We start from the raw sequence: 27554 nt of genomic DNA, 5'->3' as shown, positions 1-27554 counted from the left end.
TCAGTGGTTCCCAAATACTACCGCAGGATCAGCTGTGAGATGCTTGGTCAACTATCTTGGAATCTCTTGGGAAGTTTTCTCAAAACACAGACTCAGGGAGCCCACCTCTGGGGGTCTGAGCCAGTGGACCTACGTGGACTCAGGAATTAGTACTTTTAAGAGCTCCTTGAGAGATTCCAACGAGCAGCCGAGTTTAGGAATCACTGCTACAGTGCTCAGATAAAGTACCTGCATTTGACCAGAAAAAACATCTGTCTCCCATAAGGGCAGGGATTTCAACTGCTGGTGTTTCAGGCACCAGAGATCAAAGGAGGAAGTCATGTGGACAGATGGGAGGCCTGCTAGAAATCCTGTGATGGCAGGCCTGAGAGGCTGTTGTCATAGCGCAAATGACCCATGGGACAGCAATGGGAGAATTTATCCCTCTTCTCAGGTTTCTCCTTGCCCCTACCAGCAAGTTCTTCCAACAGGGTCCACAATTTGCAAGCAGCTGGAAATCTTTGTGTACACTGACAAAATTATAACAGGGCAAATAGGAAATTTGGGAATATTAGAATGTCCACAAATATTCTCATAAGGGGTAGAGAGGAAGATGGGTGTGGGTGCCACAAAGATGGCTCCCAGGGCCTTGCCCTTGGCACGCCTGCTCTCGGGGAGTCTCCTTTCACTGCACGAGGGTTGATCTGTAGGGCCCACAGCACACTGAATGCGCTGGCGTGCCACTTCCATGATCAGGTTACCACAAACCACTGTGACTTTCAGCTTCGACTCTTTCTTCCTCAGCTCCCTCAGTGGGAGGAGCTAGCTGCCAGGCTGTTAGGACTCTCAGGAGCCTCTGGAGAAGGCCACCAAATGAGGCACTGAGGACCCGCCAGCAGGTAGCAAGGAACCAAGGCCTGCGCACAATGTAAAGGAGCTGGGAAGCAGATCCTCTAGCCCCTGCCAACTTCCAGAGGAGGGTGGCCCCAGCCAATGGTATGACTACATCTCAGAAGAGACCCTGAGCCAGAGCTGTGCAGGCAACCTGCTCCCCGATTCTTAACCTTCAGAAACCATGCGGGATGATGTTTGTTGTTCTAAGCCTCTAAGTGTTGAAATAGTTTTGTTATGCAGGAATACGTAATACAAAGTGAGTTTGAAAGCTTATCAAAAAAGCATTCATATAATCATGATCTAGACTTTTCTCTCCAAGTCATGTAGCATTCTCATAAACTTATTGAAATATAGCCTACATACAGAAAAGTGTACAAATCCTAAAAGAGTAAACACATCCCTTTATACAACACCCAGACCAGGAAGTAAAATATTATTGGGGGCCCAGAAGCATCCTCATGCCCCTTACCAATTATATGACTGCCTTCACTCAAAAGGTAACCAGCATGGCCACAGAACAGTTTTACCTGCTTTTGAATGTTATATAAATAGACTCATACAGTATATACTCCTTCATGTGTCTGGCTAAACTCATCATGTTGGTGAGATTCATCCATATTGTTTCGTGTGGTGAAAATATCTGTTGAATTCTCTTACTGATTTGTAGGAGTTAGTTACTTATTTTGGATCCTAGTCCTTTGTCAGACAAATGAAATAAAAATATCTTCTCTCTTCTGGTTTTTTCATTCTCTCAATGGGTTCTTTTAATAAAGGAAGTTCTTAGTTTTAGGTAATCCAATTTATCACTTATTTTCTTTGTGGTTTGTGCTTTTTGAGCCTTGATGAATAATTGCCTCTACATGAAGGTCATGAAAATATTCTCCTTGTTTTATTTTAGGAGTTTTGTTTTGTTTTCCTACAATACACATGGAATTGATTTTTATATATCATGTAGGATAGAAGTCATAATTCATTTTTTCCTATGTGGCTATCCAATCACTTCACTATTCATTAAAATCTATTCTTTTCCTTGCACTTTATTGTACTTTGTTGTAAAGCTAGTAACTACACATGGTCTGTTTCAGCCTATTCTATTCCAGTCTCTTTACCCCTATATTATCATTGTCTTAATTGTGGTAAGTCTTGATATCTAGTATGTTCTTTAAGATTGCTTTGGCCATTTTGGGCCTTCACACTTCCATATACACTAGAATCATCAATTCCCACATACCACAAAACCTGCTGATATATGGGGGGGATTGGATAAAATCTATAGATGATTTTGGGCAAAATTGATAACAAAGTGTATTAATTCATGAAGAGGTCATATTGCTCCATTTATTTTGGTCTTGTTTAATTGTTCAGTAATTTGTAGTTTCCAGGATATAGTGGCTAGTATTTTTTGTTAATTTTTTAAGCTTCTCATTTTAAAATAATTTTAGATTTATTAAAGAGTTATAAAGATAGTACAGAGCTCCCAACATACCCATCACTCAGCTTTGCCTAATGTTAACATCACAGTATTTTATCAAAACAAAGAAAATTAACATTGGTAAATAGTACTAATTTCAACAGTAGACTTTATTCAATGATACATAGATTCCCACCAGTTAATCCCACTAATGTCCTTTCTCGATTCCAGGATCCAGTTCAGGTTACCACACAGCTTTCAGGTGGCTAGCGTATTGAAGAGAGCAGATTCCCGTCTGTGTCAGCATCTGCTTGTTGGGAGTGACTTCATTCCCAGTCAGTTCCATTATCCCTGGAGTTTCCATTCTTCTGCAGGGCTCCCCCACATTCAGGGAGTCTATCTAGTGGAGGGAGGATGGGGCAGATAAGAAGCTACAGCCGATGATACTCCATGGTGGTGAGAAACCTTCTCACAGAATGCCTCTTCCAGAAAAGTGCACACCTCACTTTGTCACTCCATCTGCTTCTCTGATCAAATGTTCCTCCTCAGAGATGTCTTCCTTGACCACTCCATCTCACAGGCACGCATCACTTTCTAACACGTTACCCTACTTTGTTTTTATTTCATAGGACTTAGTACCACCCGATATGGCATATATCATCTGTTTTCACATTTATTATCTGTCCTTTCCACTGGGATGTAAGCTCTCTCTGAGGACCAGGAAAAGTTTTCTATCCTAGTCACTATTATAGTCTCAGCATTTAGAACTATGCTTGGCACCTGGTAGGCACACAGTAATTTTTTCTTAAATTACTGAATGAATGAAGGTGTAGCTTAAATTCCACAGAGAACCTTCAAAGAGGTTTCAGGGTCAGAGGAGGGGTGTACAAAAATACCCGTCTTGTCCACGCAATTGTAGAAAGCCTCACATTCTCCTGCAGGGGAATGGAAAGAACAAAGTATACATGTGGAGTCTGAAGTCTTTTTGAAAACTGACTCTCACCTACCACCTCTTAACGTTTTTCCGGGCAATTTACTTGCTCTGAACTTAAATATTCTCACCTACAAAATGGATACAGGAATACCTACCCTGCAAGGGTACTCTGAGAACTGAAGTCATTAGCATATGTGAATTGAACATCTCTTGCTTAAGCATTCAAAATTGCTGGTGAAGCAGTCCCTGTGCGTGGTTGTGTCATGGTGAGGTTTGGGGAGCACTTTGACATTAAGTAGCTGAAACCAGGCCAGGGACATGGAAGCCGGGGGTATTATATTTGCAACGGGCTTTAATTGTTTGTGGTGATGCCTCAACTTTGTAGCTTCATCCCCCAAATAGAGGTCAAAAGGAAAGGAGAGAAAGAAAATATCCAAAGAGTCAATGGACAACTAGTAGAGGAAAGGCATAGAGGCATTTGGAATTGAGAGGCCATGTGACAAAATGGACACTGGACCAGGGATCTTGGGGTGATTGGTGGCAGGAGCTGGGTAAGAGTCCATGTGTTTTACTCCCCTGCCGGTCAACCTTCCTTCATTTCAGCCAACACTTGTCTCCTTTTTATTTATAGTCTTTTTAATTAAGAAGCTGTAGCCCTGCTTAAATGCCCATATAAACTCTTCATGTCCATCCATTGCATATGTTTGACAAATAGAGAGTGGATGTCTGAATATAGTAAATGCTTCACTCAAAAAAAATTCTGTGTTTTTGTTGGATCTCTTTTGGATGCAAGTGGCAGGGCCCAAATCAAACCAGCCTAGGTAAAGACAAAACAAAACAAAAAAAGCACTTGGTGGCTCATGTCGCTGCAGAGTCCAAGAATAACAGGCACAGCTGGATACAGGGGCTCACGTGATTAAATCAGAACCAGCTTGTCTATTTCTAGGTCTGTCTCCTCTGTGGTGTCTCCCTTGGCCAACAAACAATAGCTGCCAGTAGCTCCTGGAGTTTCAGGCTTCCTGATTCACAACCATAGGGAAAAGCAGGAGCTCCTCTGAAAACTCAAGGAAAAGGCAGGAACTGTGAATGGTTGTCCCTGATTGGCCTGACTTGAGGTGTACTTCTGTGACCCAATCATTGACTTCAGGGTGATATCATGTTCGGATTTCTTTATATCTAGGTTACATGTCTCTACTGAATCAGAAATGCAGCCCCATCTGAAACACATGGGCTAACGGTGGGGCAGAGGGGCAGCTGCCCGCAGAGGCACTGGGCCGTTCGCCGGAGGGTGAATGGGTGCTGAAGAACAAAAACAACCGACGTCCACTGGGCCGGGTCTTCAGACTCATAGTCCGTGTTCTTTGTCCACAACTATTTATAAGATTTAGATCCTTATTTTTTTAGGTTAAATCTATGTTGTTGGCTTCAACTTCTATAAATGATTCTTTCTGTGAACCTGAGTCAGCAAACAGATCTATTCAGGTTCACAGAAAGAATCATTTACACATTCTTAAATAATTCTGCCTGGTTGTTTAGAAAAGTCTGTAAAAAGAAGGGAAACTAAGTTGTAGGAAAGAAGACAGAAGGAAGAGAGAGAAATATGAACTGAAGATGGGTAGAGAAAAGGAAATAACTAAGAAAACATAGAAGAGCAAAAAGCCCATTAGACATTCCAGGACCTATTCAAATATTTTTCTGTCCTCAATTCTTAGGTTGGTTCCCTAGAAACAGCTGGGGAATGCTCTCTGAAAGGGAGGGAAGGAAGCAGCCCAGGGCAGGCAGAGCAGCTAGCAAGAGGCCATCTCACCTGACGCCTGATCCCACAGGAAAGCTCTGGAGCACAAAACGTACCATTCAGCCAGTCCCACAGGGGCCAGCCTTTTGGACTCTGCGCCAGTCAGTCACTGGGATGGGCTACCTTAGCTCCCTAGCAGACAGCTCCTGTTCAGCAAGAGCAATTTTCCAGAGAAAGGCACAGCTATGAGTTGTTATCAGCCAGATCTCACAGCAACTAGGAGATGTTGGGTGGCAGATAATGGAGCTAAGAAGGGAGTATGTACAGCATCTACCACACCTGCACCCCGTGATGCACTAGCACTTTGCCTCTAGCCACCATCTGAACTTTAATACAGTGCCCTGTTGCATGGCTAATTCTTAGATTTCCTAAACATCTACTCCTCCCCACTCCCATGACTGCTTACTTTGCTTGGCTCCTCATTGTCCTACTGTCAACTCTGAAAATAACCTCCTAACTGAGTGGTCCCCAGTAACCCGTGCTTCCCCATGGTCGTGTGTTTGTGGAGGCTCCTCCTCCCACCTGGCTCTGACCAGAAGGCAGCAGCGGAAGTGACACTGTGCGACCTCCCGGGTAGGCCGTGAGAAGACTTGGAGCGTCAGCTTTGCCTTCTTGGAATGCTCTCCCCACTGCGTAGAAAAGCACAGCCTAGACACTGAATGATGAGCAACCAGGAGGGAGAGAGGCCTTGAGACCATAGGGATAAAGAGGCCTGTCCAGCCCCCTACTGCATACCAGCTGAATGCCACTGTGTGGGCGCTCAGGCGAGACCAGGAGAAGAGCCACCCAACTAATTCACAAAAATTATGACAAATAATAGATCAAAGTTGTGTTAAGTCACTGCCTTCAGGACTGTTTGTTGCACCGTGATTGATAACTAACTCACTTCTTGCTTTTATCCCTGCAAGTCCATCCTATACATTACTCCCCTGTTCTTTCCAAAGCCAGGATCTGACCATATCTCTTTCCTGCTTAAAACACCCAGATGAACTTTTGCTGTTTACAGAATCAGGTGTTAACCCCCCAGCCTGCATGTGGCACAGTCAGTCCCTCACAACCTAGCCCTAGCTGACTTTTCCAACCTCCTCTACAACCATGTAACCTGAGCTCCAGCCACCATGGGCTTCTCGCCTTTCTCTGAACACACCATATTGCTGCCTGCATCCTCTGCCCACCACCCTTCTGTGGCCAATTCTGCTCCCAGAGCAGCTTCTCCTCCCAGCCTTCTCCATCTCCTTCAGGTAGAGTCAGTCCCTCTGGTCTCTGTATGCCTCTTTACCTCCATACAGCCCTTAGACTGTGGCTTGTGCCCATCTCCTCCTATGGACAATAGACGCCTTTGGTGCAGGGGCCATGTTGTATTCATTTTTGAACTCCAGAAACTAGTTCAATACCTGGCATCTAGTTCAGTCATCAGATGGTGGCTGACTGATTATGGAGTATCACTGACTATGTGCTTCTTAATAGTGGGCACTAAATCTGACTCATCCCATTGAGCTTGGTTCAAAGCCTGGCACATGATAGGTATTTGTTGAGTATCTAATTGGATTGAGTTATGGGAAATAGAAAGTTAAAAAATGAGAAAGCGGAAAGATAGAAAGAACGAATTAGAATTTCTGAGAGAAGGCAGCCTAGGAGACACTCTTCAGAAAGACAATGCCAGTTAGAACTTTGCAGGGTTCTTCTCAGGAAGAATTCTTACATTCTCCCAACACTTTGATTTCAGTTAGTTCTCAGTTTATCTATCTTTTTTCACAGTCAGTGGTGTTTGTAGAGGAAGAGGAGGACTCTGATGTGGTTGCCAGGCTGGTATCACTGGCTTTTCTCAGACACCTCCCCACGGGAGCCCTGGCACAGACTCCCTGCTCACAGATCGGGTTGGAGTGAGGTGGTGCCAAGATGGAGTCCAGGCTTGTGAGGACTAACCCTTCCGGTTATTTCCATATGTTGTCTTATCTGTGAGATAAACTGGAGCCACTTCAGACAGTCTTGGAGCACACACCTTCCTTGCTTGTTGGCTCTGGGGCAAAGAGATAAGAGACTTTCCCAGGAGTTTATGCTTGGGGTTTGCTGTTCAGAAAGCTCAGAATGATTTCCATATGCAGTCATTTAAATCAGGGGTGAGGCTCAGGTTTGCATTACAATTCATGTGAGTCACAAATTGTGCCACTGGTGAGAGAGAACACTGGGTAAGCAGAAAAGTGTAAGTCAGTCCCTAGACTAGTTCTCAAACTGTAGCAATATCAGAATCACCTGGAGGGCTTTTTTAAGACAGATTGCTGGACCCTGATCATTTGCATTTCTAACAAGTTTCCCAGGAATGCTGAGGTAGCCAGCCCAAGGACCAGTTTTTCAGCACCTCTGCCCTAGACCATGAACTTGTTGGGGAGAAGGAACTGGCCTTTTATCCCTATATGCTCAGTGACTAGCATATAGTAGGTGTTCAATGTATGCTTTTTTATTTGAATTGTTAAAGTTAATCATCATTGTTGGAAACATTATTCAACAAGCAATCTATCATGTATCCTTAATAACATCTTTTTGTGTTAAGGAAAAAACAAACCTATATGGAGCTTAGTCCTTCCATTTTAATTCCTCCAGCAAATTTAATGAAGACAGTAACTCAGATAACACTGTTTCTAGCAACCAAATAGAGTCTAGAGGTACAATTCATTCAAGAAAGTTCTGGAAAAATAACTTTGTCTAGAGGTGACCATTAACTGCTCTTGATATTTGTTTGGTTTCATGTGATGGAAACACCTCTTGGAGCAACTTAGGAAGAAGAATTTATTGGTTTGCAGAACCCAAAAGGAGTTACAACAGCTAAACCCAATGGGGATGTTGCTAAGTCCAGGGAGTGTCCAGAACCAGGGTCCTAAAACCAGCCAGTGACCCCCGTTTAGTCACTCTTCTCAGCCTCTCTCTCCACTTTGGCCGTATTATCTATCACTATAGACTGGCTTTCTCCATATTATAATAAATTCAAGAAAGAGACTCTGGTCAGCCTGGGTGAGGGAATGGGGTGGCATAAGAAAATGGTATCTCCCCAATGGGCTGTGAGGGTGAGGAAGGATGTAGGACCTGCAGGAGTGGGTAGAGATGTCAGCTACTGAAGATTTTGGCCAGTGAAAATCTACGTAAGTGTTGGTGAACACTGGACCTCTTGTAGTAAACATTCTTCTACATCTTCTGTACTAAATGATGTAACAGTAGTGAAACACCAACACGGACAGGTCACTGGAGAATAGCTGAAGCCTACAGCTAAGAGGAAAGACCAGTTAGGAATGTGGGATGTGCTTGCAGAATACTCCTAACTACCAATGGGATATTACAGCCTGGTCTTTCATTAATCCGCACTCTCAGATGAGAGGGCTATGAAATGCAAGGCAGTTCTCTGAATATTTATCAGACCCTACTTGGTAACAAATGGTGTTTTCAGTGTTGTCATCATGGCTTTCCTAGATCTTTGTAAGAAAAGGGTTTTCTGTTCCATCTCCAAATTGACCCAAAGTCAGGAACAAATTATTTCCTTTGCTTTTGGCTGACTTAAAGCTGAGTTTTTCATATTGAAAAATCCTAGCATGTGAGGCAGAGTCCCGAGTGACAGTCAGTGCTACACATTGCCCTTTAGACATATATGAAAATCTGCCCATTTTTTTGCTCTCTGTGAGGTCTGAATGTTTTGCATTTTTAAGTAGTATATTGTTAGTTTTATTTAGATGAAGGCCCAGGGACAGAGATTTTCCAAAAAGAAATTAAACTGTAGAAAACACTTATTGGGCTGCTGTCATAGTAGGTAGATAGCTAGACACAGGCAGGAAGAGCGAGGGGCGACTTGGATCAAATGCTTACTTACTTCCTACACATTCTGCGCAAGCTGTTCTCGCAGGATGTAGAGTAAGTGTATAGATAACAGACCGGCTAAAATAGGATAGCTCCACCATGGAGGAGAAATTGACCAGAACTTCCTCCCAAAATCCATTAACATAGTAAAAATCATGCCCCTCTGTCGTTAGCATAGCAAAAATGACACTTCCGGGTGCAATAACAGTTTCAATGGGGACCAAATACAGTCAGAAATCCCTCTTCCCGATGCGAGGGTGGGACAAACCTGAACTCCGGAATAAAAGGTTCCCTGTTGTTTCTTCCACAAGAAACCCCCCTGGTCTGCCCATGCTCCCAACTCTCAGAGTCTTTCTCTTAAAATCTCATTTTCCAATAAAGTCTTAATGCTCAACCTCTTTGCGCATCCATTCTTGAATTCTGTCTCGCAAGAAGACCAAGGACCCGTCTCTGGTAAAACCGCTGCTACACAAGCTCATGAAACACAAGTTGCCCAAGTTCAAGCCTTAGTTTGAAAATGAGTGCTTTTTACCAAACACCAACTCAAGGGCTATGTTGGGTGGGATGAAGTAACACACTATCTTGCCTCTGCCCGACTACATCACCAAGGCTGAGTCCAAGGGACACTAACATTTTTAGCTGGTGATCGTCCTGGTGGTTTTCTTATGTATGTAGCAAACTTTTCTGAGTTTCCTATTGTATTTTCGGCTGAAATTTAATGCTTACTTTTGTCTGTTTTCCACCTCCGTGCTCTATTATTGTTGAAGGTGAAAAATCCAGCAGGTAGAGGATTTCCAGAATGTTGATTTGATCAGAAATCAAATTATAAATAAAAAAAACTTGGACCACTGAAAAATTTGGGAGGAAAAAATTGGCAACTGACAAAAGAAAGCACACTGAAAGTGTAAAGATTTTCTTCAAGTTGCACAATTGAGAGGAGAACAAAAAAATAAAAGGTTAATTAAGCCATATGAAGCAGATATTAATAACTAACAAAGAAGTAGAAGCAGGAAATATTTATTTGGGGGATGTTAGAATACTGGAACATTATTTATAAGTACAGATATATATGTATCAAAGTGTCTGGATTATTGTCTATGCAACAGTTTATATTTCTCTTATAAATTTAGACCTACCATCACTTCATTATTTCCATTTCATTATTTCTCATTCATTAATTTTCCCAATTACAACTCTTCATTCTGGCAGACCCTGCAATAATTGCTGGAGATATAACAATAAATAAAGTCAGACTCCTGGTCTCACGAAGTTCTCCATCTAGCCAGGAGACAGACATGCAACTAAGTAATTCAGAGGGACATTACTAACAGTTATAATTGAATTGTCTCCTTCACATCTGGAGAAAGCACTGGGTTGTTGAATCCTACCTGACCATGACTGCCAAGATTCTAGGGGCCAGAACAGACAAGGCCAGGTAAGCAGCAACCTTAAGGGTCACTGCTTTCACTGTACTTCTCTCCTTCTGGATCTATAATGCATTTGATCTAACAAAGGACCGGTCAAGGCACCACAGGACAAGAAACCATGCCTATTTGTATTTCCCCCTGTACTTTCAACATAAGAAAAGAGCATTTGGATGCTGGCATTTAGATACTGGCAAGTCAGAGAGAAAAAGTTTATGACAAATGGTGAAGATTATTTACAACTCCTAACTTGGACATGCAGGGTAAAATAGATGATTGCCATGTGTAACTACAAAGATTACAGAAATACATGAATTTTTATTCATTCTAATTAACTATCAGATTCACGCTATTCTTATCAAGCCTGTTAAAAAGAAAGCCACAGGCCTGAGAGTGAGTCACTTGTGCTGAGCCAGGTCCCCCAAACAGGGCTTAATGTCTAAACTAATTACAATTTCTATCTCCCCCACAAATGTAGTCTTAACAGTCAATCAGGAATTTTCTGATCAGCACCAGTGAGGTCATCTGAGCCCTCTCCATCCCACAAAGAGAAGATGGGGTCATCTGCATGAAACTCCCCCTGATCTTCCCCCTAAAGGAGGGTGGTCTTCCCTGAAACAATCCTTTCTCTTCTTTTTTTTTTTTTTTTTTTTTGAGAGGGCATCTCTCATATTTATTGATCATATGCTTGTTAACAACAATAAAATTCTGTATAGGGGACTCAATGCACAGTCATTAATCAACCCCAAGCCTAATTCTCAACAGTCTCCAATCTTCTGAAGCATAACAAACAAGTTCTTACAATGGTGAACAAGGTCTTACATAGTGAATAAGTTCTTACATGGTGAACAGTACAAGGGCAGTCATCACAGAAACTTTCGGTTTTGATCACGCATCATGAACTATAAACAATCAGGTCAATTATGATTATTTGTTTGATTTTTATACTTGATTTATATGTGAATCCCACATTTCTCCCTTATTATTATTATTATTATTTTCTTTAATAAAATGCTGAAGTGGTAGGTAGATGCAATTCCTTTCTCTTCTTTTGCTAACTTCTTGCCCCACCTCTGTCCTATAAAACCCTTCCATTTTGTATAATTCCTTGGAGCATCTCTCTTATTCCTAAGTGGGATGCTGCCCTATTCATGAATCACTTAATAAAGCTAATTAGATCTTCAAATTCATACTGTTGAATTTTTTTTTTAAGCAAGCGCAAGATACTAGAAACATCTTCTTGAGGATTTTTCCGCCCCAAGCAGGACTATATCCTCTGTTTAGCAGCAATCATCAAGCTGCCTGGCAGCAAAGAAGGTAGGAGAAGATTCCTAGCTTCCAAATTAGGGTGGATCCAGGCTGGCCAATGGACACAGTCCACAAGGCCATCTCCTGAGACCCCACCTGGGACACTCTGCCAGCCATTCCCTTTGGAGATATCAAAGTGCACCAGGGATCTCTATTTACCCCCCCACACACACATATACAATACCAAGTTGTCACTGGGGATTCTATTTCTTTATTTTCTGAACACCTTAATCCTTCTATTTCTTTTTCTGCCACTGTCTCCTCAGCCTCTTGAGCAGGCAGGTCCTAACACCTTACCTTTTTAATTCTCTGCTTCTGGAAATAGTGCCATGCAGAATGTTTAAAAACTCAATGGGTAAGTATAAAGCATGAGAACAATTTGCTTTTATAACAAATGGCTATAATATCCAGTAAGGAGCTAATATCCAAAATATTCAAGGAAATAAATAGTGAAAACTGAAAAATGGGCAAAGGGCATTTTTCCAAAGAAGACATACAAATGGTTAACAGGTTCATGAAAAAGTGCTCAACATCACTAGCCATTGAGGAAATGCAAATCAAAACCACAGTGAGCTATCATGGCATACCTGTAAGGAGGCTGTTACCAAAAAGACAAGAGATAACAAATGCTGACAAGGATGTGGAGAAAAGGGAACCCTTGTGTGCTTTTGGTGGGAATACAAACTGGTACAGCTACTATGGAAAACAGTATGGAGGTCTTCAAAAATTAAAAATAGATTTACCATCTGTTTCAGCAATTCCACATTTAGGTATATATCCAAAGGAAATAAAATTATCTCAAAAAGTTATCTGTACATTACTATAGTCAAGGTATGGAAACAACCTCAGTGTCCATCAAAAGATGAATGGACAAAGAAAATGTGGTATGTATTTATATACAAAGGAATATTTTTCAGTCTTTCAAAAGAAAGAAATCCTGTCACCTGTGACAACATGGATGAAACTGGAGGTTGGTAAGCTAAGTGAAATACGCTCAACAAATACAAATACTGCATGGTGTCACTTAATAAAAAGTTAAACTCTTAGAAATAGAAAGTAGAAAAGTGGTTTCAGAGGCTGTGGTGCAGGGAATATAGGGGGAAGTTGGTAAAAGGATACAAATGTTCAGTTGTAAGATGAATAAGGTCTGAGGGTCAAAGCATAACTTGGTGCCTATTACTGATAACACTGTGCTGTATAGTTGGAATTTGCTAAGAGAGAACTTAATTGTTCTCACCAAAAACAGATAAATATGTGAGGCGATGGATGTGTTAATTAACTCAACAGGAGGATTCCTTTCACAATGTATACGTGTATCAAGTCACCATAGTACACACTTTAAACACTTTAAAATGTTGTCAATTATACCTCAGTAAAGCTGGGAGAAAAAGCAGGGAAGTAGAAAGAGAAAGAAAAAAAAAGAATGGTTACAATAAGGGTCCACCCCAGCTATTCCTCAAACTCAGAGGTGGTGCCTTAAAAAAAACAAAACAAAAACCATAGATGCATAAGCCCTGCCTCAGAATCAGCGTCTCTGGGAGAAAGGAGTTTGGCTCTTTTTATTAAGCTCACAGGAGTTTTTGTGGAAGAGTCAACATTGAGGGCTGGACTAGATGGTGCATCTCAATTTGCCTGGTCCAGAGAACTAGCTGGAAAGCTTGTTAAACCCGCTTCTTCTGGAGACCTTTATTTAATAGGTCTGGGTGAGGCTCTAGAAACTGAAAACTTCAGAGAGCCCCAGGTGACTTTAGGATTAAGCAAGTGTGAGAAGAACTAAACTAGGCAAATTTCCCAAACTTCTCTTCTTCTCTTGTGATAAGAATCACCTGCGGATGTAGTTGACTCTTAAATTCCTTTGCCCCCCATCCAGACCAACAGAAGCAGAATTTCTGGCTCAGAGATCTGGCAGCCTGTTTATTAAAGACCTCCACTTGATTCTTACTCTCTGAGAAATAGTACTAAAGGCTCATTGATTCTCAACTTTGGCTTGTCATTAAATCATTTGGGAACTCTGTGTGTGTGTGTGTGTGTGTGTGTGTGTGTGTGTGTGTGTGTGTGTGTGTGTGTGTTTATATGTTAAACTACACAGACTTAAAATTTACCTGTTAGGGCCACATCAGTGACATTTAGCACATTCAGTGTTGTGCGGTCTTCATTCACCATCTAGTTCCAGAACATTTTCATCACTTATCTGTGGATTTTTAAGACATCCAGATGCCCAGGCTCTACCCCAACAAATACCAGAATCCTAGAGGTGGGACGTAGGCATCAGTACTCTTTAAAGTATTCCAGGGATTACAATATGCAATCAAATTTGGAACCAGTCTGGATTCTTAAACTCCAGAAAGCCTTTGCTAATGAATCCCACCAGGTTCTCTCATGTTGCTTCTCTGCAGACCCTAAGCACATCCTTACTTTGCTCTTCGCCATCCTCTTTTGGAAGTGCTGCTGAATTTGTTTCTCACACCCTATCAAGAACCCTTAAATTCTTATGTCCTCCTCAGAAATGGTTGACAAGTTTCCTATTGCTTTTTTCTGTTAAGAGCCAGATAGCAGATTTTTAGCCTTTGTGGGCCATACACAACTGTGACACTTACTCAACTCGGCCACTGCCATTGTAGTACAAGCCATAGACGATACATATGCAAATGGATGTGGCAACATTCCAATAAAACTTTACCTACAAAAATAAGTGGTGGACTGGATTTGTCCTGACGGCTGACATTTGCCATCTTCTGATCTAATACATACTGGAAAGGGAGGAGGATGTTTCAGGAAAATCATACCAAAACCATCAAAGCACTATTTGAAATTTACTAGCAACAACAGGAGAGAAAGGTTCCTGGCAGAGAGAGAATGTTGTGCCAGATTTTCAGTTCAATATGACTGCAGACTGAGTGTCTTGTGAAGAAATGGGGAGGGATGAGGCTGGAGAAGGCAGGGGCAGATCATTAGGGCTAGGAATAGGTTGTATGCTGGAGCAATAAACAAGGTTTTAAACGTTTATGAAAGGCCTCCCTGGCCAGTGGATGAGGATAGATTGGGTGGGTCAAGGTAAGGCAAGCCTATCAGTTAAAAGGTTGTTGTGTTGTTGGGAAAACTGGATATCTACATGCAAACCCTTGTCTGACACTATATACAAAAGTAAACTCAAAATGGATCAAAGACCTAAAAGTAAGAGCTAAAACTATAAAATTTGTAGAAGAAAACATAGGGGAAAACCTTCATGACATTGGACTTGGCAATGATTTCTTGGATAAGACACCAAAAGCATAGATAACAAAAGAAAATGTAGATGATTGGGCAACATTAAAAATGTTAAATTCTGTACATTAAAGGACACAATCAACAAAGTAAAAAGGCAACCTATGCAAAGGGAGAAAATATTTGCCTATCATGTTTGATGAAGGGTGAATATCCAGATTATGTAAAGACCTACAAGACAACAACAAAAACAAACAACCCAATTTACCAATGGGCAGGGACTTACATAGACATTTCTCCAAAGATATACATATAAAAGATGCTCAACATCACTAATCATTAGGGAAATGCAAATCAGAACCACAATAAGATACCACCTCACATTCATAAGGATGGATACTATCAAAACAAACAAAACAGAAAATAGCAAGTGTTGCTAAGAATGTGGGAAAATTACAACCCTTGTGCATTGCTGGTAGGAATGTAAAAAGGTGCAACTATGTGCAAAACAAATATGGCACTTCCTCAAAAAAATAAAAATAGGATTATCATAAAATTCAGGAATTCCACTTCTGAGTATATACCCAAAATAATTGAAAGCAGGGTCTCAAAGTCATAGTTCCATGTTCATAGCAATATTTCCAGTAATCACAATGTGGAAGCTACTCAAGTATCAACCAATGAATGGATATGCATACAATGGAATGTTATTCAGCCTTAAGAAGGAAAGAAATTGTGACACATGCCACCACACAGATGAACCTGGAAGACACTATGCTAAGTGAAATAAGCCACACAGAAAAAGACAAATACTGTAATACTCCACTTAATGAGGCCCCTAATAGTCAAATCTGTAGAGACAGAAAGTAGAGTGGTGGTTCCAGGGGCTGGGGGCCGAGTCAATGGGGAGTCAGTGTTTAACAGGGACAGAGTTTCAGTTTCACAAGATGAAGAGCTCTGGAGACAGATGGTGGTGATCGGGTTGTACAATAATGTGAATGTGCTTAATGCCACAGAGCTGTACCCTTAAAAATGGTTAAGATAATGAATTTTATGTTATGTGTATTTTACCACAATTGAAATTTCTTTAGGGTTGTTGCAATAATCCACATAAGAAATGCTGAGTCTGAACTGAGACAGTGTTGGTGGAGACAGAGGGGAGGAGATGGATTCTGAATACTCCTGGGAGGGAAATCATTAAGACTGGGTATGCAGATGAGTGAGGGGGCCCCAGGTCTCAGTCTGAGGAGGTAAGGGAGCTAGGAAGGATGAATTGTTCTATCCATGCTTCACAGGTGACGAAATGGAGGCCCAGGAAGAACTCAAGGCCAGAAGTTCTTTATTCAAATTTTGCTGGTTTCTTAGAAGCTATAATATAAGACCCTCCAAGAAAATGGATTAGGATTTTCTCCCCATGGATCCTGAAATGAGTGGAAGGTGGTGGGATACATAAAGCTGAATAAAAGACAGAAAGATGACAGAATACCTCACAGGAAGACACCTAAGAAAAGAGATTCTGAAATCAACAGATGTTTGTTGATTGAGTCCTACCATCTCTCAGGCACTATTGTAGGCACTGGGGTGAAGTGGTAGAAAGACAGATGAAGTCCCTAGTCTCAAAAATGTTTTCACTGGGGTAAAGCAGGCAACTTCCAAGATAATACCAGAGAGCGAGGGTGGTATGAGAGAAATGAAAGAGGGTGATGTGCTGGCGATGGTAAAGCAGCCAACTGTCAAGGTGATGACTGAATCGCATCCTAAATGATGACATAGAGCCTGCCTTGCAAAGATATGGAGGACAAGTATTTCAGATAGAGGCAACTTCATAAACAAAAGACCTGAGTCAGGGATGGTCTTAGGAGAATTTAGGAATAGAAAAAATAAAAATAAAAAAGGGCAACGTGGCTGCAATCTTTTGGACCAGCTATTTTGAGATTTTGATTAAGCATCTCTGACAGAATTCATTCTCAGGATATGGCAGGCACATGGTCAGAGACACTGTATTAAGAACTGCATCCTGGGGGCAGGGGGTTTGACGAGGTGGAACACAGAGGCATTTTAGGGCAGCGAAATTACTCTGTTTGATCCTATACTGGTGGGTACATGTCATTAAACATTTGTCCAAACCCGTAGAATGTACAATACCAAAAGTGAGCCCTTCTGTAAACTATGGTCTTCAGGAGATTATGATATGCCATGAATCATAAGGCCCATCAGTTGTAACAAATGTGGCACTCTGGTGGGGGATATTGATAATGGGGGAGGCTGTGCATGTGAGAGAGCAGGGGGCATATGGGACATCTCTGTATCTTCCCCTGGATTTCAGTCACTGAATAAATACTTACTGAGCATCTGCTAGAGACTAGGAGCTAAGGATTCTGAGCATCTTATTGTCAGTATCAACATTGGGCTGGAGTTGGAGCTTGGGTACATCCTGTCCCATGAACAAGGGTGGATATAGTTACTGCATTCAGTCTTCCCACCAGGGAGAGACATAGGTGATTCCTAAGCAGGGCCCTGAAGGTAGAAGCACATCTCACCGTGACACAGTCAGTGACACACCCTCATACAGGGGAAAATATGTTTTCCCATTATCATGATTTTGGCCCTTCCAACCCCTTTCAAAAATGTTCGAAAAAGCATTTCTTTTTTCAACTAAGCTCCAGGCACAATCCTTGGCACTGAGAACACCGCTATAAATACAGGACACTGTACTGCCTGTTCTCTAGCAAGGAGTCTTGCAGACAAAAGGCAAAAGATGGTTGGCTCTGCGCTTTATGGAGCAATGTCATCTCTGCTGTTATTGTATGAAGATTTACCCCTTTCCTGCCCAGCCCAAGCCTGGCTTGAATTACTGGAGAAACCACCAGTTGTAAATGCTCCCTGCAAAGGGCAGTGGCGCCAGCTCTCATTACAAGGTTTTGCTTCTAAGTGCCTCCAGTGGAAAAGGGGAGGGGGACGCCACCTTTGCTAGCATCACAGAGGGTACACGGAAAATCATTCGAGCTCATTCCTGTGCTTAAAACACACCCACGACAATTCCCCTCACCTAAGAGATAGAATCCAACTTCCTGAGCACAGGCGCCCAAGCCATCCCGATCTGGTCCCTGCCTGTATTCACAGCCCTTACCCTCCGTGGGCCAACCCCGTCCTCAATTGTCCGCAGTTTCTGAATCAGAAAGACCCACTTTCTCTCTCCCTCCACGCCTTTGGCTTCACTCTGCTGGGCACACCACCAACTTCCCGGCAGTCACATTTTGGATGACCTTCTCCTCAGCCCCAGCTGCCTGTGACGCTCCACCTGCCCCTTATCTCCACCACACATGGAGTCAGGCACCTCACCGCTCCCCTCCTAAAACACCCAGGCTGTGCCAGAGACCATGGGAGCAACTGTGTTGTGTCATTACGAGCATCTGTGTGCCACTCTCTCAGTGGAGAGACTGTACTCCATTTCTGTGCCCCCTGACCCAGCACCATGTCCATTCAGGATTTTGCTGGCGGTGAGACAGAACCAGGAAGGTGGGCTCCTGATCACAGCCCCCATTACACTACCCCTCGCATCTGATGGTGTGCGTGTAGCAGGTGTGTGTGTGTGTGAATGGGGGTGTGCATGTGTGTGTTGATGTGTGTTTCCCGGTTTGCATGTGTGTTTGGAAGGACAGGAAAGAGCAGCAGATGTGAGAGGGAAGATGAACAAGTGCAGTGCTGTGAAGTTACCCATTTTCATCCCATTCAAAGCTCTCCCTCTGCTTCTCCTTCAGTTCCCTGCAGCCTGTTTTCCACCCAGCAGCCAGAGGGACCGTTTTAAAACAAAAATCATATCATGTCACCCTTTGCTCGAAATTCTGTGATGGCTCCCAACAATCATCCCACACATAATAAAGCCAAAGTCCTTACAATGGCCTGTGAAGCCCCGGCAGACCTTGCTGCTCTCCCCTGCGTTCCTCCGACCTCACTGGCCTCCAGCACCAGCTCTCCCCTCTGCAGGGGCTCATCTCCAGATGCATCACCTCTGACCGGAAGTCGCTTTCTAGGTGCGCCTGGCCTTGACTGCCCCATTCAGCACCACCACATGCCCCTGCCCCACCTCCTTACCTTGCTCTGCTGTTTTATTTTCTCTCTTTTCCACAGCTTTCTTCACCTTCTGTCACACCCAGTACTTTCCTTATATGTGTATTGTTTACTGTCTCCTGCTCACCCCCAAACGAGGGCAGAGACTTCTGTCCATTTTGTGGTTGTGCAGCTATTTGTTAAGCCATTCCCCTGCTGTTGGTCAATTTTATTGTTTCCTTTTTTCACTATTATAATATTGTAAAGAGCATAGTACATAAATCTTCACATAGATCTTTTATTATTTCTAAGAACTAGAGTGACGTGATCCAAGTTACTTGGTACATATTTACAAAGCTTTTTATACTTATTACAAAATTGATTTCCTGTCACACTTTTTGACTAGGATGTCCTTGTTGAGGAGTGTTACCTTGTGTTGGGGTGGTTTATAAGCTTAGATTTATTATGTGTCCCAGTAATCACACGCCTGGAGTCCAGCTGAGAGGAATGAAGCACATCCACACAAGCACATGTACATGGATGTTCAGAGAGCCATTCTTCATGGTAGTCTCAAACTGGAAACACCTCAGATGCCCATCAGCTGATGAATAAATAGGATGAGGTATTTTCATATAATGGAATGTGATTTGGCAATAAAATGGACAAAACTATCGATAAGGCTATAACATGAATGAACTTATGCTAAGTGCAAGAACCCAGATGCAAAAGACTGTATTGGCATGATTCCATTTAAATGAAATACCCAGAAAAGGCAAATTTGGAGAGACAGAAAGCAGATTGGTGGTCCCTGGGCTGGGGGTGAGAGCAGGGATTACTGTAAACAGACACAAGAGACTTTGGGGATGATGGAAATGTTCTCAAACTGGATTTGTGGGGATGGTTTTACAATTACATTCTATTTTCTAAAATAATTGAATTGCATACTTACAATAGGTGCAATGGGTGAATTTTATAGTATATAAATTATACCTTAAAGCTATTAAGGGAAAGGGGGATAAATGTAATCAGAGGGAAAAATTAGGGAGAAAATTAATATAAAATGCATGCTATGATTTATAAGTTTGAGAAAGAGAGAGTATAGTATATGACAAAAAAAAAGGAAGGAAGGGAGAAAAAAAAGGGAAATATATACTTGAGGGCCCCTTTTGTGATGGCTGAAGACTGTCAGAAGAGACCCCAATGGTAAATGCATGAAATTAGTCAACTTTGCGCAAATAATATGAACATATGGCCTCTATACTGTCACCACATGCTTTTAAAGAAGGAATGTGGCTGTGGAGTACAAGAACAAAGAAAAAACTGAAGGAACAAAACAGCAGCAGACTCACAGAACCCAAGAATGGACTAACAGTTACCAAAGGGAAAGGGACTGGGGAGGATGGGTGGGAAGGGAGGGATAAGGGGGAAAAAGAGGCATTATGATTAGCACACATAATGTAGTCGGGGGCAGGGGCACGGGGAAGGCGGTATAGCACAGAGAAGACAAGTAGTGACTCGATAGCATCTTACTGCTCTGATAGACAGTGACTGTAATGGGGTATGTGGGGGGGACTTGATAAAGGGGGAAGTCTAGTAACCATAATGTTGCTCATGTAATTGTGCATTAATGATATAAAAATGAAAAAATAAAAATAAAAGAATGATTAAAGAAGGAATGTGGGCCCATAGCATCTCACAGAAGCAAAGGCTCATGAGGGAGGAGAACCTGGCCTGGTCTCTGAGCTGTTATTCTTTATTTATTTCAAAGACAATATTATGGGTTTTACATGTTAAAATAATTGTTATTATAAAGTTCTTAAATATGACTTCCATGTTTTCAAAAGGAATAAAAAAGGGATCCTTCCATTGTAAAGAATCTCTGTTGGTGGCATTTCTGAACAGGACTTGGGGGTGGGTGGCAGCTACAAAAAGAGCAGTCCCAGAGAGAAGGGGGTGATGGTTATTACCTGAAGGCCTGGAAGCTTTCACTGCACACAAATGTGAATATCCAGTACCATGCATTTTAAGAACATCGTTTTTTAAATTATACTCATACAGATTGGATTTATGTGACCTTCTGTAGCAATGAGTAAAACGTGTAGGTCAGATTTCAATAAGTGATTAAGGTTACACGTCACTTTTCCTGTTTATATTTCACCAACCTGGTGCCTCGTGATGAAAAGCATAAGCAGAGTTATGAATGTGTTCCTGAGACAAACTCAGGTTGTAGGCGGGACCAGGGAACCCAGCGACCTTAAAGTCCTCCAGGGAGGAGATAGGGTTGTCAGTTCCTGTAATTTCTGCATATTCTTCCCACTCTCATCTCTGAGATGTGGGGAGAACAAGAAAGTGAGCAGAATCAGCATGATCTCTTCCCTGTGCAGCCACAGCAGCCGGTGGTGGGGACTGCGAGCGGGTGGATCACAGAGGAAGGTGAGGGAGAGCCGGTGACTCAGTGAACATGCCGCACTGCCTTCTGAAACTCTGTGTTTCCTATTGCTGCACAACCGCGTAACCCGAACTCAGAGGCTTAAATCAACGCCCATTTCCAGTGCATAGCTCTGTAGGTCAGAGGCCAGCAGGGCATGACAAGGCTGTCTTAGGAAGGGTCTACAGAGCTGAAATTAAGGTGTCAGTGGGGCTGGAGGCTGTGGGGAACAATCTGCTTCCAAGCTCCTTCAGATTGTTGGCTGAATTCATTTCCTTGTGGTTGTAGAACTCAGATCCTCATTTCCTTGCTGACTGTCAGCTGGGGGCCTCCCACGGCTCATGGAGGTGCCCACATTCCTGTGCCAGGAAGAGGCCAGTCCTTTGTAGGGGCCAGGTCAGGCTGACCGGAGATAATCAATCTTAATGCCAATTTATTTGGGACCTTAATTACATAGGAAAAAATCCCTTCAAAGCAGATAGAAGAGCATTTGGTTGAATACCTGGGAGAAGGTGTTTATACACTAGGAGCTGGAGTCTTGGGGGCCACTTTGGAAAGAAATTAACATGGTAAATTACTTGGGAATTACTACAGTCTATCTAAGCAATCCCCAGGGGTGATGGTACTAACCCCTAATGGATGCTTTGAAAATTTGTGAGCAACTATTTTGTTATTGTAATGATGAAGGGTAGGTTCCACTGGCATTTAATGTTCAGGGCCAGGTTGTAAGAAGACAGCCTCGGGCAATGAGAAAGTATGCTGCATCTTACACAGCTTTTGAAATCCCCTCTGGGCATTCATGGCAATGAAAAACCTGTGTATAATTTTCTGAACCTCTCTGTATTTTTTTACTCAGTTTCTGCACCAAAGTTTCAATAAACACACTCAGTGGGGAAATCAAGAGAAAGAATGTAATTATTTTGCAGAGGTTTACCAAAATTGTTTGTCCTTTTGGAAAAAGCACATGTCCAATAATAAGGCGGCTCATGGCCTCATCGTTATCAACACTGCTCCCGCCACTGTCCCTGCGGGAGCAAGTTTACATTTCCATATAAGCCTCATCCTGCTTCATATCTTCTAATGTAGTAACACCTCAGCTTTTACATGTGAAAAAACAAATTTTCTTTAAGTTGGTTTTTAAAAATTATGTGTGTGGAGAGATTATATTAGCTATGAATTCTCAGGATAGTAAAAGGGACTTACAACATCGTGGGTATGAGAAGGGGCCATAGGTCTGAGGAAGTGAGGGACAAGGATCTACAGGTGCACTTGCGGGACTGGCCGACAGGATGAGTGTGCAGTGTGCGATATACACTCATTGAAATACAAAGGCCTGCAGTGAGCTTTGAGTCTAATTCTTTTATTTAAAAAAATGAGGAAACTAAGACCCGAAGAGGAAAAGGGAAATGATTACTGTCACCCAACTAGTTAATGTCCATGTTGGGAATAGACCCATTTCTCTTAAATGGAAGGATGAAATCAAACTATATGAAACTACTTGAAAATGAAATTAACATTGTTTAACTAAAGTGTTAGGGGAATGTGTCCCTAAAGCTCTGACAATTTAATATTATACAATTAATTCATATTTTCTAATGTTAAGATGGATTTGAAAGCAAGATGCATTTTACTAGATGCGGGATTATAGAATTGATTATATCAGATCAGTTGTATTTGGGAGAATACCTAACTCAACATCAGCAGAGAATGCATTCACTCTGTGAACTTGTGATTTGAAATTACCACCGTTTATTTCAATTCATTTTTGATAAAATAAATAGGAAATGAGGTCTGGTTTGGCAGTGAGCAGAAAAGGATACTTGCTCCTTGGGATCTCTCCTAGGTTGGAGATAAAGGAGAGAAGGATGCAAAGAAGATAGGTGCTGATAAAACCGACAGCATTTACTTTTATCATAAAAATGAACACCTGGGCACAATTATGAACAGCCCAATAAGTAACTCACAAGGCTGGCTTTGGCTGATCTCTATCAGGACTAGTTAGTCCAGCCCAAAACACTGGGCCCAGATGAAAGCTCAGGTGCTATCACACTTCTCCATCTTGCCCCAAAGGTCCACGGGCACGGAGAACTACTGGTTTTTCTTTCCTGGCTCAACTTAGTTCAAATCTGCCTACCTACAAAATTGCCATCAGCTTTCCAATGCTGCCACCTACCGGATATAGGTGGTATAGTTTTGAATACAGCTTTTGTCTTCTATTACTCAGTGTATTGATTACGAAATAGAGAATTTGGGCATTAGCCACTCAGTTTGGACTTAAATAGCCAAATACTGGACATTTAAAAGTTGTTTCCTCTAATGACTAGAGATACCTTAAAGTCAACCAAAGCAAAAAAACCTATGAATCCCCATTTTCAAAACACCTCTTCTGCCCTTAGAAAGTTATACTTTAAGGTTTAAATAATGACTCCCTTCTTAAAAATTTGTACTCCATAAGAGGGTAAGTACACTTACATTGCTTATGTCTTGATGTGAAAAAGAATGTACCATCTCACTGCAAAGAATGAGGCACCAACAGACTGGGAGCCATGGTTTAGGGTAACTTTCAGGAAAACCTGTTTTGGAAATGGGGCCTTATCCTAGGATATCAGGGCTAGTTTGGCAGTGAGCAGAAAAGGATACTTGGTCCCTTGGGATTTAGGCTGAGAAAAAGGACAGAAGGATGCAAAGAAGATAGGTGCTTTTAAAAATAAAAACAACAGCATTTACTATGTTCCAGTCCCACGACCTCCACAGGCATTCCCATGTGGTTCTCACAACAAACCTATGAGGCAGATACTGAACCCAATTTACAGATGAGGAAATAAGGCTTTGGGGGTTACCCTGACCAAGGCACTCAGCTGATAAGGGGAGGATTGATGGCAAGCCTGTAGCTCTCAACCCCAAAGCTATGCTGCCTGGAAGGTGAAGCCCCAGGAGATCACATGTAGGCAGATCTGTCAGGAGCACATGTAATTGATTTCAGTTTTTAAAAATTACAGCCAAGAGCCTAAAGAGACATGACAACTATACAGAATGTGGTATCCTAGGTGGGATTCCCAAACAGAAAAAGGACATTAGCTAAAAACTAAACAAATGTGAATAAAGTATGGGTTTTGCTTAATAATAATTTATCAATATTGGTTCATTGATTGCAACAAATGTTATCATATGAAAGTCAAGCTTTTTTTAAAAAAAGCATGCTTTTAGAGAATGATTAACAGTATGGGAGATATCTAATTCCTATGATTTAGGAGACATGTTATAGACAATCTGATTTTGAATCAGCTTGAGAACACTAATTATTAACATGAACAAGGAAAGGAAGCATCAAGTGACTTAAATTGCCCAATCCTGAGATTTTGTACTGGAAGGAGACATCCATACTATTTCTCCTGCTGAGACTTCTCTACTTCTCTTTCTCCTTTATTCATAAAGATTCACACACACACACACACCAAGTCCCTATTAGCAATTTACGTTATAGTACTCAAGGCATGCTATGTACTAATGTGAGCATTCTACATGCCTTATCTTAGCTCGGTTCTCATGATCCTCTTTGTGCAGGATTGCCCCAGATAGCCTGAGTGCCCAGGCAACTCATAGTAGCCCTCTTGTAATGGCTATGCCAAACCACACCTTGCTTCTGAGTGAATGCCAAGCCAAGAAATCAAACAGGTGAACAACTGAATGCTATTATACAAATGAATTAATAAAATCACATCATTCAAGGGAAAAAGAAGTAACTCTGCCAAATTAGCATGTCAAGTCATTATTTAACATTGACAGGCTATGTAGGAAACTGAATGCATTCCAAGTCAGTTGAGGTTCTGGAGAACATAAAGATGATTAAGTTCTAAAGCAGCATTATAATGGAGCCTGTTGAAAGACCGAATGAAGCCCGTAGAAGACAGAAGACTAAGTTAATAAATTGCACTGACTTCAGTTAAAAATTGAAGAAACTTGAAAGTAAGCTAGAATTTACTAGCAGGAGCTCACTGCAGAATTCTTAGTTCTAGTGGGGGAAATGTACACTTCTTTCTTATAAAAGTAATATGGTAACTTTACAAAGCTTGGAAAATGAGAATATAAAGTTAAAATCACCCATAATCTCAATAACTAGACATAGGGAAGACTCATGTTTTTTAAAAATTGCAAATTTCACAAAGACACACAAACCAGGATGTCAGAAGGGGCCATTAAAGTGTGGGGCCCTTAAGTCTGAACTTCATTCACTTTAAGTTAGGTCCATCTATGCCTAGCAGTAATCAATATTATGGGATCTTAGAAGAGTTTGGGTTTGAATCTCAGCAACACTTACTAGCTGAAAAACCATGAGCAAGTTGCTTTAGTTTTGCTATGCCTCAGTTTTCTATCTTTGCAATGGGGATAAGGTCAATCTCATATCATGACTCTTAATTTAGAATATAGTAAAAATAACTATTATGGTCCTGTCTTTCCTAAACACATACATATACATGCTTATAAAGCTATCTCACTAGTTTCATGCATAAACAATTTCCCATGATCTTGGGTCTTTAAGACAAACCAAGAATTATACTGAATAGCTGTGTAACTTAAAGACTCCCTAATTAGACATTTTGAGTATCAGTTTAAAATGGGAGATGCTTAGCATCAGATGGCTTTGCCTGTTGAAAGCACTACAAAGTCACCTTTAATGCCAAAGACTAGTAACACTTTAGGGAATAAGCCAACTAGACATAGATCTTTGACAAAAACAAGATGGCAATTAAGAGGGCTTGTTAGGAAAAATGAGAGCATGCTACTTCATATGGAACACAAAGTTGGTAGTACCCCGAGGCTGTACAGGGCTGAAGCCTTGGAGAGCAGTGTAGATGTTGGTACTAGATGGAAACTCCTAGAGGCCAGGCCCTTCCTGAACATCCCTCTGTTGTGTCTATTATAACGTGAAACAGTGATGGTGGGGGGTGGTAATTCCTTTGCCCAAAGTTACTGAGAGACAGCAGAGGTCCAAGACAGGTTTGATAAACCCTAAAACCTATTATATTGACTCCCAACCTCAGCTAGCTACCTTTAGTTAGTTAGTCCACAGTCTAAATCCTGGTTTCCCTAGTTATTAGTAGTGAGAGCTTGGGCATGTAGTCTAACCTCTGGGACCATTTCCTCAGTAAAACTGAAATTTATTGAGGATTCTGGGAAAAGGATGGTGGGATAAGAAGGCAAGGCAGAAACCTCCTCCCCAAATCACATAGAACATGAAAATATAGCAAATACAACTAGGCCTGAAAATGACCTGAAGACTGCAGAACAGACTGCCTACATCTGGGGAGGAAGAGAAGACCTCACAGAAAGGGTAAAGTGGCAAAGCCCCAAACCGGCACGATCCAAACCCTCCCTGCACCCCAGCCCACAGGTAGGAGGAAGAAGAGAGGAGTGGGGACGGAGTAGGAGCCCAGGACCACTGAATACCTGGCCCTGGAGATCTGTTCCAGGAACACGAACCTACATTACATGGTGTTCTGGAGATTAGAGGGGATGGAAAGCAAAGACGGGCGGAACACTTACTGAGATTCCAGCACTTGTGGAGAACAGATTCGCTCTACCGGTGCCGCTGAGACAAAAAGCAAAGCAGGCAGTTTGAAGGACTTTCAAGAGACAAGAGGGGACCTAAAGGGACAAAGATTAGACAGAGCTCTCTGTGTAAGGGCAGGTGGACAATACCTCCCTGGCCGGTCCTCAGCCCAGCAGGTTGAGAACTCTTAGGAGCTTCAGATGCTCCATCTCTCTGGCTGGCAATGTAACCCCAAGTCTTCCTGCTATGATGCACAGCCTGCCATTCCTTCCTCCCAGCAGGCATCAGTCCTGCTCACCTGCCACCCCCGCCATTGCAGCAGGCCAGCTGGAGGGTGGCTCTGCCCACGGCAACCCCAGATGGTGCAGCACCAAGGCTCCTCCCTGCATGTACAGCCCACTTGACCTGGCAGTGGAGGCAGGCATTACAGCTGGGAAGGCATGAAAACTCTCCCAACCGAGCTCTTTCCTCCCGCCAGTGCAGGTCCCTCTCGCATGCGGCCCCCGCCATTGCAGCAGGACAGATGGAGGGTGGCTCCACCCACGGCAGCTCCATCAGCACAGCCCCAAGTATTCTCCCTGCTCGTGTGATCAGCTGATGGCCCACAGAGCCCACCTGAAATCAGACCATTACAAGCCAGACAGAAGGGTACCACACCCAATACATGCCAACAGCAGGGGCTCCCACACAGGATATTGAGATTCTGGGCACTAGAGGGCACCTCCTACACAAA

This window comes from Manis pentadactyla, chromosome 5, assembly GCF_030020395.1.
Source record: "Manis pentadactyla isolate mManPen7 chromosome 5, mManPen7.hap1, whole genome shotgun sequence".
In the NCBI taxonomy this organism is placed as follows: domain Eukaryota; kingdom Metazoa; phylum Chordata; class Mammalia; order Pholidota; family Manidae; genus Manis; species Manis pentadactyla.
This window is presented reverse-complemented; position numbering follows the sequence as displayed.